Genomic DNA, 17241 nt, shown 5'->3' with positions numbered 1-17241 from the left:
GCTGGGGGGAGGTGGAGGCCCGGAGGGGAGCGTGTGGCTCCCCTTCGGGCTTCCGCCTCGCTCAGGGCGGCCGCTCCTTTCAGGCCGGGTACCTCAATCAGGGCTGCACCCGTGTGTTAAAACCCCGCCTTTTTTACCTACTTATGGCTCCTCAGGACACTAAAGCCCCCGATTCTCGTCCCTGCCTTATGCTTGCCTCGGGTGGCCACCTGCCAGACAAGGGGGCAGCTCCCCTCAGATTAAGGTGGCTCCCCTCAGCTTGGGCTATTTCCCCTCAGGACTTCAACCACGTAGGAAAAAAAATGCCATTTTGACCCATTTATGGTACCTCACAATGCTGAAGATCCTGATCCTCATCCCCCCTTGTGCCTGCTTTGGCAGGACTTGGCCTCCCAACATGGGCTGCATCATTGTTCTCCACACCTGCTGATCTGTTCGGGAAGCAAAGCTGAGAAGGGCTTTCAAGGGTGTTTTTGGCTCTTTTTGCCCAAAAGCTGTTGAATTCCACTTGAAAGTACAGGCAGCGTTGCTGCAAGGGGGATCGTGGGTTGCATCCGCACTGCAGGTCAAGGGCAGTGCAGGGCATCAGGGTTTTTTAACATGGCTTATGCGTTCCCCGCAGGAGCGGGTTCAGGTGGAAATACGCAGCTGTGGAAAAGTCAAATGAGTGGGAGCATGAAGTTTGCAGCCGGGGACACTTCCAGCCAGAAGCGGTGTCCAGAGAGCCACCAGTACTGGTTATAAGCTTCACATCCCACTGGCATCGCTGGCGGCACGGCATGATGGCATTGTAATGACCTATCCAGAAAAGCTTAGAAAGGCTTAGAAAAGCAAGGAATAAAAAGATGCATCCTGTGGAAAAGCCTGAGCACGCTGGTGACGTATCGGGTTATAAAGCAGCTTGGGCAAAAGTGTAAGCAAAACATCCCCCGTGCTGATGATAACTGTTTTCAAGAAAACCCTCACTACTAAATAGGTATCAGCTTGTAACTAAGGAAACTGAGTTATTTGTAGGAGAAGCAAGGCTTGAGGTTAACAAAAACATCTCAAGTCTCAGGAAAAGGGCTTAGCTTTTGGCCCACAGCATGTCCTGGGGAGACCTATGTTTAAACACAGAAAGATCAGGTACTTTAGTCTCTGCCTACACAGTCAGGCTGTTGCTTATACAGTTGAGAATTTTCACTGAATAAATAGGTTTTCATGGTATATTTAGTCCACTAGTGAAATTCTGTTGGAAAGTATGTATCTCACCTGTCTCCCATCTCATCAATAAACAAAACAAAGTGTTACTGAATGATATGCAAAGGCTCAAACAGTTAGGATAGGCAAAGCCTTTAAAGCTGAGAGAGAAAGGAGAAAGAAAAGCATAGGAATAAGTAAGTGTCTTAAAGCTTCTGGGCTCTCTGTGTTAAACCAGAGTGGTGTGACTTAGCTGTCTCACAGTGATATCGTGCAGGGCTACTTGCCATGTTTCCTGGTGGCTTTGGGAAAGGAAATAGTACAGTATGCAAAGTAAATTGTCTTGCTGAAGGCTTTGGCTCAACCCTCTATAGTGTGAAAGGTTGCTTCTTACCAAGCATAATGGAGACTTTTAGGGTATCTAGAAAAAATTGTTGACAGCAAGGATTTTGTTCTATATGTTTCATAGAGATGCAACCAATAAGGGGTTGGATTTGTGATCTCTTTAATACCTAGCAGCATGTATGTCAGCTGTCAACAAATTAATCTTACTTGAGAGGTAATGCACTCAGTTGTTCTGTTGAGGCTCTGTTTCAGCTGCATCTTGGTCACAGCGCATTGTTTCTGTCGCTGTTCGTGGCCTGTTCGTCTGAGCCTTGCACAGCTTGCTGCTTTTCCTGCACTGGGGTCTCCAGGCAGTTGTAGGTAAGTACCAAACAAATACAGTGCTGAGAGGCAGACAGGTTTGGCACTCGTAACCTAAGTTAAATTTCTGTCTCCTCTTTAGAGATCAGAAGTATTCGAAATGGTAACTTCAGGAAAGAGGAGCAAAGTCTGATTCTCTATCAGGACACAAAAGATCGTTTTCAACAAACACATACAAACCTAACAGTGTGTTTCCAGTTCTGCATGGGATATGGCCAGTTCCTAGACTTTTATTTCCTATTTAAAATAATCCAAGGAGTGTTTCCATGCACAAGCTGATTTTACACCAGTGTTCTTCATACCAGTTTCTATCATTGCATGTATCACCAAGAACCTACTGCTGTCTTTAAGCTACACTAAAGGATCTGAAAGAAAGGGGAACAATCCCATGGTGATTTAGAAGACAATCTCCCCAGTGGAGAGGTGGAACACCCACTGTGCCTCATTTTAATTGCTAGCACATTAAGCAGGTAAACAAACTCTTAATGATTACATATGCATTTCACTGGTCATGGAGCTGTGCTGGAAAGGGCTCAGGTTAAACAGAAGTTTATAGAAATACAAGTTTGTGCAAGAAGGCGAGGCTAATAACTAGTTATTGTTTAAAAAAAAAGGACACTATTTACTATAAAACAGTGGTAATTCAAAATTAGTGAGACAAACAAAAGTGTTTTGATCATTTGTCTAGTACAGCTCTTTTAGATGTAAATGGTTTGTCAAAAATTATTTCTGGGAGCTTTCCAGTTTTACAAGGCTGGACTAAATTTGCAAGTAAGCATTTCAAGATTTGGATTTCAGTTTGAAAAGAGGTCCAGAGGGGAAAAAATGCAAATGCTCCATCATAATTTCATATGATCTTCTTTAGTTTATGTTAGGCATATCTAACCACAAGTCATTTCTAGCATGTCATCTTTTATAACAAAATCAGCATGAAACTATCTGCAGTGCAGTTTTCAGAAAATACTGTCTTAGGTTGTTTTGAAACCTGTTGAGGGTGTTTTATAAAATACCAAGAAAAATATAAATCCCATCTTTACATAATTATTCACTGTAACGAATCTCTAATTGGTTTTAGTAGGAAAATGACTTTGCATATCACAGCAGTGTGCACATGAGCTTATGTGTGTCATAGAGTTTTTTGTTAGAGATTGTAAATCTTCAGATTTTAAAAATGCTAATTTAAAACATAATTAAATAAAAAATGATTTGTGATCACAGTTTCCATTCCAGAAAGGGAATTCTATGTCCTGAATTATCAAGTGAAGACAGTTACCCCCCACTGTGATCCCTTACTTGCTGCTATCACATCACATTAAAGTCACATCCTATCATATCACATTAAATTGTTCAGTTAAGTATTTTGAATGGTTTTCACAGGATTTTTTCTATGTAACTATTAAGACATTGAAAAAACTTATCAATAACATACTGTTCTATGAGGAGTCACCTCTAATTATTTCCCCTTCTTAGTATGTTTTTGAAAACATTAAGAGAAAGACCTGCTTTTACAATATTTCATATTTGATGGAGTCTGAGTCCATAGAGGCCTTTGTGGCCTCTGGTCACATAGGAAATTTTTGAGTGCTGCTCTCTGCTGAAAATGTTGCATTATTCGAATGGTTGCACATGAAGCAGGGCTCTTTCCAGAACTTCTGTGCAGGGCATTTGTCACCTTCAGAAATAAAGAAAGACCAGATGACTCAGACGCCTGGCGCCTACACAGAGTAAGTTGAGGTATGTGAACATCGTTGCTCAGATAGCTCCATGATGTGTCAGAGACAAACAGGCCAAATGAGTTAGAAATTGGTTAGGTACCAATCTGCCTCATGCCACTTAGTCAAGTGCAGCCTCTGGGTGCTGAAAATACCAGTTTTCCTCCTTCAAAGCTTTTCCTCCCATAGAGCATTATCTTCTCTCTGGAGAACAGCTCCAGTTCATACCCCGAAACTCTGGACAAAGCATTTACATTGCAGCCAAGTTGCCATTTTCACCCTCCATAAGTATTGTGATGTCCTTTTTTGGTCCTTGTTGTGTCTTTTTAATGTTTAAATTAGAAGCCAAAAAACATTACAAACACGCCTGCTCCAAATGCAACTGTATCAAATTGTTCCCTCTTTTGTTCTCCTTTATCTTTTTCGTTTCTTTCCATCTTCAAGTATGGTGATGCTGGGGGTGGTTAATTCATAAGTCACATTTCCATTCACTAGCATTTTTTTGTTCTCTTACAGTACAGTCAAATCAGTTTCAAAGAACTGTCCTGAATAATTTCCTTACTTCTGCTTCTTCTATGGATTTTCCTTAGAGGTGCATCCATTTCCAAACCAAGCTATATTCGAAATGCAACTGAGAAAGTTAATGCACTAACCTCTTCTGAAAACACCTTTTTTCTTATAAAGCCTTCCTGTTCCTCAGTGCTTTAATGGCCTGTAATTACCATTAATGGCAATATATTTCTTTAGCAGTCAAAGGGCAGAGAAAACATATTTTAATATGTCCCCAGCTGAGTGTATGTTATTAGCTGTTCTTTTCAGGAGCGAAGAAACTGCTCCTGTTGCCAGTCTGAGCATTCAGATAATTCAAATAGTACAGAATTCACTGCCTGTAGCTGTAAAAGTGAGGAACGGTTCTAGGTTTCAGCTCTCCATATAGTGTTTTTAAAACCAATGATATTAAGTAAGTACGTGGTCCAGGGGGGAGAAAGCGTTGGCCTCTAATTTTGTGTTCTGCTTTCTTTCTCATGCAACCTGTCCTTTCATTTTCTTTACTTTCAAGGAACAGACGGTGATGATGTTTTCTTTAGCTGATGCCACATTTTGGTTAGCAATCTGAGAACTGGAAAAGGAACAATGCATGCACTGATCATTATTGCTTTCCGCAGAAAGGGTTGAGTTCAGATCTCATGCATTCTATCCTAATGGAGAGAGAGGGACCACCTTCTAATACTTTTGGTTGCTATCTGACTTGCATGTCACCCCAGTTTGGGACTTGCAGCACTGCAACTTGTCAACAGTTGTCAGTGGGAGGTCTACGACTGGGCTGCTTGGTCTGGGGATCACCTTTCCAGTCCTTCCCTTCTATTGCGAAGGGTGGCTGCTTTAGAGCTGCTCAATGTAATCTCCTTGAGGTTGAGGTCAAAGTCTTTTCCTAAGCTCCCCGGGGCCTGCTTTTCCATCTGGCTAGTTCGTTTAAAGGGCTTATAATTAGGGTGGAGCCACCACCTGCTTGCTGACAGGAAAGGCCATCCTTGACCTTAATTAACCCCGAGTACGACTACATCTCCATAACTCTGCTTACATCTCTGTTCTTGTGGCCTTTCGCCACTCTGCTTTTTCAGTTAGCTACCCAGCACTTGGGATATCAGTCCCATTTGGTCACGTATGGGGAACATGGCGCGCTCGGAAACCCTGAGTGCTATAACATGCCTGGGATCACAGCTCAGGTCTCCCTTCTGGCATGATATGGTTTAAACGGCTTTATCAGGGCGGCTATGTTGTAATGAGGCTGTGTGTCACATGGCTTGTTCTCACAGAAAATATAGAAACCTTTGGTGATCATAAGTGGTTTGACCTCTTTACAAGCAGAGTTTCTGGTCTTGCAGTGTGGCTTCACCCTGTGTGGGCAACTCCATCAGCATCACAACTCCATAATTATGTGGCTTGTCTTTCTGCAGCATGTCAAGCCCCTCCAGTTCTTGAGCACTGTGATCCCATACAGTAAACGCACTCAGGCCATGGAATGGCTTGGAGTTTTGAAAAACGCAGAGATAAATTTAGAAACCCTCAAAATTGAGCCAAATTGGGTTTTCCAAGAGTAAAAATAAATAATAAATTTCTTTTTCCACATAAGTAAGAGGAGGAGAGAAACTACTCAGTGTGGATGTGTGCTCTATATATGGAAAAGGTAAATTTCTGGGTTGTATTTTCACCAAATAGAAGGCAGAAAAAAAGCTCAAACGTAACATGCTCAAGGCAAGGGACTAGTTAGAATACTGAATCATGAAAGAATTGGCAAGTGTAATAATTAATCCAGTGGCAACCTTTTTTTTATGGTTCTGTGAGACTGGATTTGGGCTTGGGTGGCTGGAAGAAGGCCATAATAATGAAGTTTTCTAACAGCTTAAGGCTTGGCAGTGACCCAAGTACAGAGAACAACCAGTCGGAGATGGGCTGAAATTTAACAGTGACAAACTGTGCTCTTGTAGCAAACGACAGGGATTTCTGCTGCAAACTCATCCGCTCAACATAACAAAGGAAGAGAAAGGCTTAAACAGACAGGCTGATCTCCAGGCAACTGTGAGCCATCCATGCGGCATAGGCACGTAATGGCAAATATGAGTTTAAGTCAGGTCAGAAGAGACATTATCAGTAGAGATAGGGAAAGATTAATGCTACCCACCGTGAATACTGCTGTGATCACATCTGGGAAGCTGCGTACGCAGCACTGGCCATCCACAGTCACATTCACCCAAGTGCAGAAGTTGCACAGAAGCGCTGCTGGGGTGGTGCATGTCTTACAAGAGGACACACAGAGGGGTGCAAACTGGACATGAGTAAACGTGGGCTGGACGTTAGGAGGTTTCTAATCTGGAAAGGGCAGCTTTGGGAACAGCCTTCCACCAGTAAGAGTAAATGACCTAGCTGACCTCAAGATAAATTTACCAAGCTTGGTGAGAGGAACGAGATGGTTTGCCTGCCTCTGATGGCAGATACCGAGCTCAGTGAGACAGGATGCTTTGGTCCTGTGCCCTGTTCTCTTACTTTGCTTCCAACCAGAGGTTCAAGCCTGTAGCACGCTTTTACAACCAAGCTTCTTGCCCAAGACAACATGGATGTTACAGTGACAATGCCGACAGTGTGACCTCCCCCGACCAGTGCCATCCATCCCCACATGAAAAGAGGGATGGAAAAGCTCTGAAAGAGCTTCAGAAAAATGCAGCATCAGGAGTTGGCGTGAAACAAATCCAACTGTACCATGCTGCATTCAAAGCCGTATCTTGTTAAATCATTCGGAATAAAGAACTGGAAATAAGGGCAGCCTGCCAATTTATTCAGCAGATGTACAGTCACGGCTGGTCAGCAGCTTTCTAAAATTACAACAGTCATCTGAGACAGATTTTCTTCATGACCAAGCCACCTTTTTAATAGATTCAGTAAATAAAATGTTGTCTGGTAACATTTCTCTCAATCCTAAGGCAGTAAATTATACTTATGATACTGCTTTTAAATTCCTTCTACATTTTCTATTTTCTTTTCTTTAAAAAAGTGTTGATCACCCACATTATCATTAGAAAAACCTAGGCCACATTAACTTTTATCTGCCAATGGATGTAAAAGGCTGTTTTACAGATATTTCTTAGGGCCTCCAAGAAGTTTGGAGGCACTTTAAGTTCCATTCAAAATTTCTCTCTTATCTGGACTAGTTAACTTTGTCACTTTTTTTTTCCACAGAAGGTAACAACTCACTGCTGGCTCACTTTTCTTCTCTGTGTGCTCTTTGCTGCCCTATTTTGTGAAGCTTTGCTTTCTTCTCATCTAGATTTGAGAGATGGTAAGGCACTAGGCAGCCAGAGAGATTCTTGTACTTGCCAATACCCTCACACAAGAGGAGAAGCAAATATCAAGCATTAACTCCTAGATCCCTTCAGCACTAAAATGAAGACAGATGCTTGTTCTGTCCTCCCCAAAGTCTGCAGCCATGTCAAAAGTTCATCATGGTTATGGTAGCAAGGGCAGTCCATACCAGTTGTCCATAAATCTCACACTCAAACTGACTGCAAATCTGTTTTCCACGTTCACAGTTTGTTTAGTTTTAGCTCTTGTGTATTTAGCTGTTTTCATGCTTTCCAGGCAGCGGGGAAAACAGCGTGTTTGCAAACAAACCATATAATCCATGTATGCTTTTGGAAATGTTTTGCTGCACCCAAAACCAGGCTGAGACTGATGGCAAACAGAGCTTTGCAGAGGAAAGATGTTGATTCGCTTTGCAGCTTTGTCCAGAGCTCAGCTGATCCTGCCTGCATTTCAGAGCACAGATTTCAATAACGGGAATGAACTGGCACGTTTGTCATCAGGGTCTTTCTTTTAGCACCGTTAGCAGTTGCAACACAAAAGGAAAATTAACAGAAAGAGGCATTCAGCTGGAGTTAGCTGAGTCTTAGTCTTTTGTCTAGAAAATCCTTAACTTCCCCATTGAAGTCTGTGGTAACAAACTTTTGTCTGCTTGCCCCTCAAAATCAGTTTGTGTCAGTAATGCTTTTAGCTTGGATAAAGGAAAAGGGAGTTGTAGGTTGGATTTACCATTCATTAAGGTAGATTCATTTACTTTTCTTTATACAGGGTTGAAAAGTGCTGCACAGTACAATAACGGTGCCCAGGGCGTAGGCCTAGAGAGAGGGAGGGTAGAGAAATGGTGCTAACACATCCTGCTTTGGGAATGCATTTTAAGTCTTGTGCTGAAAGCAAAGAGCTATGAAAATAATCTTATTTTCTTTATATGTGTATGAAGAATCCACTCAAAGTCAAAAGAAAAAAAAGAAAGAATTAATCTAGAAAATGCTTGGGATGTTTTACCCCTCTTCAGGTTCCTGGGTGTTTGCAGAGTCTGTTTGGTTACAGAGAGGTCAGAGCCAAACCTTTCTTGGCAGCAACAGGTGATGTAATGAGGTGCCTCAGCCCCAGATTGCAGCCCGGGGAGTTCAGGTTGGATGTGGGGTAGCACGCCCTGGGACAGGTCTCTGGGGAGGAGGGGGGTCTCCATCCTGGGGGGAGTTCAGGAAAACTCCTGAAATAGCCCGTAAAAGAGGGACCAGTGCAACTCCACATGTAAGAGAAAGGAAAGCTTCTTTTGAAGCAAACCAGGAGAGGGTGTTACTCAAATTCCTCAGACTGCATGCTGTGGCGGTGTGCTACCGCCCTGCTCTCTGCACAAGCAGTAACCATCAGTGGGAGTCATCCTGGTAGATGCATCCAGCTTATGCTGGACCTTGAGGAAGAATGGCAACAAAGTAGCCAAGGGCTGCCTGAAGCAGGGATCTACAGGTCTTGCTGATATGCAAATATGACCATAAGTCAATCATCTTACTCCTTAAATAGTGGGCAGCCCAGGGCCCTGTGAGCTCTCCTGCACGGCAGCGGGCTGCACGCCAGGATCTCCCCTTGAGCAGGGACGCCTCTCAAGGTTACTCCTCGAGGTTGAAAGATTCCTTGCCGCAACAGATCCTCAGTAAGTGACTAATAGCACGCTAAACTTTGAAATCTTAGCTAAGTGATATAAAGGATTGATTGCGCACATATAATCCTTTAGACATAAACCGTTGACCAAGTCTGGGACTAGGACTGGATCTAGCCACACCTAGACTCCTCTCTGAGAAGGAGTTTAGAAAGCAAGGGGGTCCTTTTTGGAACCTCATGACTCAACAGGAGGGTCTCCCTGACAGTTTTGTCTGACCCTGTCCTCTATGCAGTAAATGATCAAGTGTGCCTTGCCATTGGATCTTGTTAAATCACTGTCGCATTGAACTTTGTTCACTCCCTATTCTGTATCAATAACTATATTTTTACTTCTCTCTTGCGAGTGAAGTGCATGCTCACTCCACCCACAACGCATGCCTGGCAAAAATAGTGGTCCTGGCAAGTTTTTCTTTGTTGTTATTGACATGGTTGAGGAAATGAATCTTTGTGCATGCTCTTGTACAGAAACAAGCTGTACATGGGGGAGTGCAGCTTGATAACATAGTCAAACTCAAGCATTTTTCTTCTTGCTTTCTTTGGGGGATTATGAGGTCTGTTGTGGTTTTGTTGAAGGCAGTGAGCTGGTCCGTTCAGGAGGCTTGAAGTCAAGCTTCAAAGTTTAATATGCAGTAGGGTCTCATTTTTAAGTCACCGCTTTTATGACTGGGGAAATAGTGCTGTGCAGAACAGGAGTTCTTACTTGTTTTGGCTTTCTTGACATTTACCCCTGACTGAATGTCTGTGCTTCCTTCATGCACGTCAGGATAAAATCTTTTCCTTTTGGCAGATTTCCCTTGTTGGAATTCAGTTTTGCGTTTGATATGTCAATGGCACATGGCTGTGTATTGATTTTGTAAAGCCTTTTACTTAAAATGCCAGGATAATAATTTACTTTGCTTTAGTGCTTGTCTTTGGATCCCCTTTTGCTCAGGCACTGACTGCATTTCTTTTGCTGTGGATGTGAAATGAGCCTTATTTAAATCTGGCTAGATCTGATCTGTAGCATTAGTTGTACAAGGTGTTAGTACCGAAAACCATCATTTGGGAAGTTTCAGTACCTTTACTCTGTAGAATGATGTCACACATGTTCACTACATTAACACATATGCCTTTGTGTGACAGAAAATGTTCTTCAATAGACCCACAACCCGTGACTGTCAAATAAATTCACTTGTGAACTGATTTAGTATAAAAGGGAGTCTTATAACCATTTATCATATTGAAAGGAATTCCTTAATCTTTATGAAAAACAGCCACCTACAGTTATCATTCAATAATTTAAAATGCCAGTTGCTTTCCTTTCTGACACAGAAAATATATGCCTATGCATGCAGTAAAGATATGTAATAACACATGTTGCATTAACAGGATAGGAAAATTAATCCCATCCAATGGAAAAGTATAAATATCATTAGCTGAATCAAGATGAATGTGGTATTCCTGGTGAGTGAGTCTATTTTTGGGAAATCATGGGGTTGGAATAAGATTAAAATAAAAAAGGGTGACACTTGGATCTTGTTGCTAACTGTAAAATATTCCCTCTTCCATTAAAAGGTTGCAGCTTGCTCCTTTTATAAAACCTCTGGTTTAGCTTCCCTATAATTTTGGCCTGAGAAATTCCAGCTAAATTTTGAGGTTGAAGCAGACGGTCTTACTACAAACAGACGTTGCCTATTTTTGCAGAGCAAGTTTACAAAACAGTCTTGTTTGAAATGGTGGCTTATGCCATCCTTACATCACCCTGGAACTCCAAAACTACCTTTAAACTTTTCCAAAGGTAAAATTCAGTTGGTTGTACTTAGCCAAAGCTGTTGTTTATCTTGTAGAAAATTTTAAAAGTCAATCTGCTCCCTCTGTTGTCAGTGTATTTTTACTCTGATTTAAGTAGACACAGAACAAAATACTTGTGGTCTGTGTGTTTAAAGATCCTGCTTGGGCTTTTCTGGTCATACCAAAGCTGCCGATGGCAGCCTGAATAACCTTTTGTAGCTTCTGTAGCCATTATAAATCTTCCTGCTAATGAACAAGTATTTTCTTACGAGTTGTTTATTTAATAAGGAAAAATGATGGTTGCATTTGAAATTGTCACGCTATTACTCTTTTAAGCCCCTACGTATTTTGCACAAGAAAAACACGCTTTGCAAAAGCTTTGATTATGCCAGCCAGGGTTGGAGATCTCCTCTTGGATAATTTGGCAATGTTGATAGGTTTTCTTTTCCCAGATGAAAGCACTCTGCGTTTGACTCCTGAGCGTATATTGGCATTTGGCTCCTGAAGCAGCTGTGAGCAAGGCAGGCAGAGTCAAGGAGCCCATTAAAGTACATGTGGTCTGAACAAGGGCCAGTTCATTACTGAGGATAACTTTGAACTGACACAGAAAGTCAGTGTTTCTTCTTGACATAGGAAAGCCAGCTAATTCTTCCAAGACCTTAGAGCACGTAACTGAAAATAATCATGAGCTGTTAAACACAAAGAGAACCTGTGAAAAGCCCTGTGGCACTGAGCATGGCACCGGGAAAGTCTCACTGAAGCAGTTTGGTGCTCCACACACGCTGGCGGAGACATATGGGACTTCAGGTCTGACCCCCTATGGTCCTATATGGCCATTCCTATATGAACTAGAGGCGCTTGCCTCACGCAGTCCTTTCTAATTGCCCCTTTTCAAAGGATTTAGAAACAAACAAACAAAAAGAGGTCTTTCTTGAGACAGAAAGGAAACATTAGGAGTCAGCAACATTGCTTCAGTTTGTTCTCTGCTCTCCATGGAGATGGCCATCATGCCAGTATACAGCTCTGGTCTCTGAAGGGAGGAAGAAGGGATCTGTTCTAAGCCATTTTCTAAAGGTTATATAGGAGGTTTGTGGGAGAGCCCAGAAATAGCTGAGGGCAGCTAGATCCATGATGACAGAGCTGGTATTGAAGTCCTTGTACTCAAACTGAAGGCAAAGCAGACCAACTCTGAAAAACGTGTGGTCATTGCCAGAGGAAAGAGTACAGTTATGGATCACTTTTTCCAAGGATACATGCTAAGACTGAACTGGGTGAGTTGGCTGAGAGGGAGCATTGTGACTAGGAGATATCACAGGAGTGCCTGGCCGGATGTGAACCCAATGATCTTCCCAAATCAACAATTTCAGGACAAATTACAGTTAAATAAAGAGATTTATCTCAAGGTGTCTTTGGTCTCTCCAATGGTAAAGAGCAGCTCTGGGGCACAGAGGAGGACAATCAGCATGATGGGAGCTGCATCCTTGGACCACGGCTGTGGTTTGAGCATCAGGCAGAGAAGGATACAAGGACCGTCTCAGACAACATCCGAGAAAGGCTTCAAGTGGCAGCAAAAGGAAAGAAACGGCATGTCGAGCTCCCAACAAGACTTCCTATCCAGGGCAAGGAAGAGATGCAGTTTTACTTGTACCTAGTTTGGAAGGAAATTTTTGCAACGGTGAACTTGGGTCTCTGAATTACAGCACTTTGCTGCTCTCAGCCACACTTCTTGCAAAACAGCCCCCAGGGCATGGAGATAATAAAGCTGTTGACATCTCAGGATCAGTGGGTTTTAAAATTAGCCAGAGAAGTGCCTTTAAAAGGGAACAAACCCAGTGCACCATATACAAGGGGAAAGATGCAATGTTTTCCACCAGAAAGTGATGTGACCTTGGCTTTGTTTGCTACTGCCAAGCAGGTCAGGGCCTGGAGCACCCAACCCACAATGAGACAGGAGGTGACGCCTGCTGCAAGCGGGAGGTGGAGTAGGGACCCCAAGAGGTCCAGCACTGTGGTGACACTGTGATCCTATGAAAGAGATGGCTTCATGCATGATTCTGGTCCAAATCTTGAATAATCTAGAATGAACTGTTTGATCCTTGGATATTTTGCAGGGATATAAGCAATACTGCCCTGACTGCAGCACGTGGCCCGAAGCAATGTGTCTTTGTGGAGGATAAACACTAATGATACTTTTGGAAATGCCATATCAAGAATGCTCTGTGCTAACAGCTGCTCAAGCAGAACTTGCTGCAAATTTAAGTCCATGACATTGTGGATTTGGAGTGGAGAAGGTTAGCAGGGACAGCAGTGTCCCTGGTCTCAGTTACAGTCTTGGGGCTGTTCACTCCTTGGCTTTTGCGGCTGGTTGCTGTTGCCCTATGAGATGTAACTATTTCTACAGCTCGGTAAAGGAAGACGTGTATGAGCACGGTCCACAGCTGTGCAGATGTTAACCTAGGCTGTCCCTGGGATTGGGCCCTGTAACAGGAGGGCCAAGCCCTCCTATTTCCTCCAGCCAAAGTTTTGTCACATTAGCCAGAAGAGCTGTGCGTTTTCACTCGGGGCTTTAGCCTCTGGTCTCAGTGCAAGGATGCTTGCACTTCATCAGGCTGCATTGACAGGAGCAGGAAGCCGAGCAAGCACAAAGGGCAGCCTGTGTTCGTCCCGCTGTGAGATTTAGGCAAGGATACACAGTTTGGGGCCAGCTGTGGCGGTGTGCTCTGTGAGAGGCTGAAAGAGTTAATGTATCAAACATTGTGGAGAGATGAGACGCGATTTGCATGGCGACGGCAAGTCGGCTAGCATGGGATGGGGAGAGCTTTTCGGAGGAGAGACTAAAAGAGGTATTGTCTTGTGAGACACTGAAGGAGGTACTGTCTCAAACATTGTATCGAGATAAGGTGCAGCAAGTCGGCTAGCATGGGATGAGAAGAGTGCGTTGGAGGATGTGCAGTTACCATCTATGGCCAGAGGTCACACAGAGTTTTATCTGAGGAATGGGCCTACAACCACCCGAAACTTGGAATGAAACTCCTCGCAACCACCTCCCCTCCCCCATCGCCTGCGAACTTTTGAGGACCAGAACAACATAAGTCCCCCAGGGGTGTGACCTGAGGCAGGGATTAGAGTATAAAGAGACACCTTCCCCAGGGAACAGTGCACGCCCATCACCGGAGGATTGCCACGTCTGTCATCATCATCGCGGGATCCAAGGGTGGTGATACCTTTCCTTTTCTTTATCCTCCTCTCTTCTCTTTTCCTTTTCTCACTTCTCTTTTCTTCTACTCTTCCACTATATATATATATCTGGGCATATGAGTTTTGGATGAATTGTGACGGGTTGCCCGGAAAATAGCTTCATTGCCAAATTGCCTCTGTTCGTTCGCTGAGCTTGCTAGTTCGTTAAGTTTGTAGTTTGCTAGTTAATAAAGTTGCTAGTCTGACTGTTCCTCTGAGTCATTGTCGTGACTCTACCGGCCTGCGGCTCTGCCGAGCAGAGATCAGCCTTTGTTGGTATGCAAACCACTGGGGAATCAAAAAGATTCACCCATCTCGCAACCCACTGAGTGGGACGAGACAGTAATTTGGTGTCAGAAGTGGGATTCCCCGACGTGACCAGTGAGAGGATCAGGGAGGGGATATCGACTGAGTCGAGAAGGGAGGACGTGAATCAGCTGAGTCCGAGTCCTCCGGCAGATCATGGCTTCCCGGGTTCAGCCTGATCTGGACTGCTCCCCTTTGATATAGTTGTTAAAAACGTGTAACTCCTGCCTGACGCCTCGGGGGTAAAATTGGGCAGAGGAGAACTGGCAATCTCCATCCACCCTTGCAGAGCGAATAAAGGTTTTGGCAAAGGAGAACAGGGCGAGGACTGGGAAAGAAAAAACTGTAGTTTGTGGTGTTTTAGGAGCTGCACTGATGGCAGCGCAAAAGGATAAGTGCACGGTAAAACGGGCTGAGCGAGAGGCAAGTGAATTGTTCCAAGATTTGGTTAAAAGCTTGCAAGCAGAGCTAGAAGCTGAGCGGAAAAAACAGGTACAAGCGGAAACAACAGCAAATAAGTTGCAGAATCAGTTGCGTGATGCTTTTGTCAGGGAGCACGAGTTGTTGTTGGAGCTAGCGGAGGTGCGGAGGGAGCATCTGGAGAGCGAGTGTGGGCACTGCAGTCTGTCTAAGGAACATGAGCTAGTTGACGGGGGGCGGGGGGGGGGGTAGCTGGCCACTACCCCTGGGAAGAAATGGAACAGGCAAAGCGCCAACTTGATGAGAGAACTGCTCCCCAACTTCGCCCACTTATTAAAACGGAATTTCAATATGAAGCGGGTACCGATACTGCACCAGAAATCATAACGAAAGAAATTCCCTATAGTGCAACTGAACTGGAGAAATTACAAGAAAAATACAGTAGGCTCCCTAGGGAAACGGAGACAGAATATGTGTGGAGAGTCTCCCTCACGGGGGGGACAGAATTAAATTTTCTGAGGGGGAGATTCAGGGATACTGGGGTCCAGGCGTGTTTCTAACTGTCCCCGACACTCAAGCCCCCTGGTCCCTCACTCAAAGGGTGGGCGGCATACTGGGCTGGAGGGCTAGACCCCTTGGAACGGGGAGATCCGGTGACCATCCCCACTCCGGGACTGGATCAAATTACGAAGAGCGTGCAGAAAGCGGCCTGCCTCCAGCTCATGCATGACCGGCACTTAATACCCCATCAGCCCTCCCCGGTGTTGCTAAAAGCCGACCGCAGCCGAATGAATCGCCCGATAAAGGGCCTCCCTGACCCCCTAAAGCTATAGGCCATACAAATCCAGGACCGCCTAAGGGCAGTGCTCCCAATTCAGGAGCGTTTAACAGAAATGCTAATGCCACGGAGAAACCAAACGCGGCCTGCTCTGGCGGAATTCCCCCTCACCTGGGGAGGGGTTGCACAGGAGCTGATCAATTATAGCCGCAATGTGGGAATCTCCGGAGGGGAACAAAGGGGTTAAACTGAGGTTACGAGAGCTGAATTAGGCAATCAGCCTTCAAAAGGCCTACCCTCCAGGAGAAACCTACGGTCGGGGATGATGAGGAGCCAACTCTGGAGAGAGGGTTTACGTAAGGAAATACCTAGAGAATTTATGGATGGGTTACCCCTGTCTAACCTGCAATTATTAGTAAAAGTGTGGAAAGATCCGGATAAGGCTTTTAGGAGAGAAGAAAGGGCCCCGGCCAGGCTGAACTCTCCTTCCGTTCCCCGCCTCCGCGAACACCAGGGTACTGAAGCCAGGTCGGGAAACCCACTCCGCCGTCCCCAGTAAGTGAGCCGGGGGACGGCTCACAATGAATGCAAATGTTTTGGCTTTAGAACAAATTTGGAGCAAAACGCTTAAACGATGTTGTTCTGCATGTAGTATTAGTAAAAGGTGTAAAAATTATAAGGAACCAGAGGAAGAGGAAGATGATGTTGAATTATTAGTGGCTCCGGGACAGAGACTTGTACAGGGAAGTAATGGTCAGGGTGAAAATGTGGAAGTCGGAGAAGGTGATGTGGACAGTGATGCTGAAAGTGAAGGGGGGAATTTTAGTCCGATGGCAGGAAGAACTAGGAGGGGGGAGGGCAGTGCTGCAAGCACCCTTAAGGCAGGCAGTGCTGCAAAGTTCCCTTCTCAGTAACGGACTTAAGACATGGCTGGAACATATAGGGAGGATCCGGAAAAGGTGGCAAAGGTGTTGGAAACTATTATGGAGAATCACGACCTGGATTGGAAGGATATACAGGTGGATAATCCCTTCCTTTTAAAACCGGTCCTAAAGGGGACCGAGTTTTCCTTTTCTTTTGCAGGGGGAGAACCAGGCTGTCACCTGCTAAACATACCCATCTCGTTGGAGGAGCACTGGACCTCGATGAGTACCACTAATGTTGTACTTCAGTAATTGTTTGACAATCGTAGTCATTGCCTTAATCTTAATATGTATTTACAATTTCTCACCTGGACGGTGGTCCTCCTCTCCTCTGGGAAAGGAAGACACAGGGGGAGTGGAAATAATACTCCTTCAAACCTTGCATGAGAACTAATTTGCGGGTTTACTACAATCTGGAGTAGAACTGACCAAGGGATATGTGTTGCCCTTCCCCAGTCAACTGAACAAGGATTGAGATTTTTTGTTGCATCGCCCAATATTATGTATAACTTGGAAATGAATCAAACTATAAAACAACACTATGTCTTGTTCCCCGTTTTCTGGACAACTTATACTGACTGGGAACATAATTACCTTTTGACCAATAACTATTCTGAAACTATTCACCGTACTGCAATTAAGAACTTTGCTTGGGGGTAGACTGACACGTATTTTCCTTATTATAACAAGTCTG

The 17241-nt window shown here is 44.3% G+C and overlaps 1 pseudogene; it reads left to right on the top strand.

Annotated features, from left to right (window-relative positions):
- The first annotated feature begins 15121 nt into the window (after nt 1-15121).
- Nucleotides 15122-16538, top strand: LOC142411949 (uncharacterized; annotated as a pseudogene).
- The last annotated feature ends 703 nt before the right edge of the window (nt 16539-17241 follow it).

The sequence above is a fragment of the Mycteria americana genome, chromosome 6 (assembly GCF_035582795.1).
Source record: "Mycteria americana isolate JAX WOST 10 ecotype Jacksonville Zoo and Gardens chromosome 6, USCA_MyAme_1.0, whole genome shotgun sequence".
NCBI classification, from domain to species: domain Eukaryota; kingdom Metazoa; phylum Chordata; class Aves; order Ciconiiformes; family Ciconiidae; genus Mycteria; species Mycteria americana.
Note: the sequence above shows the minus strand (reverse complement) of the source record. Positions and strands in the feature narration are given on the sequence as shown.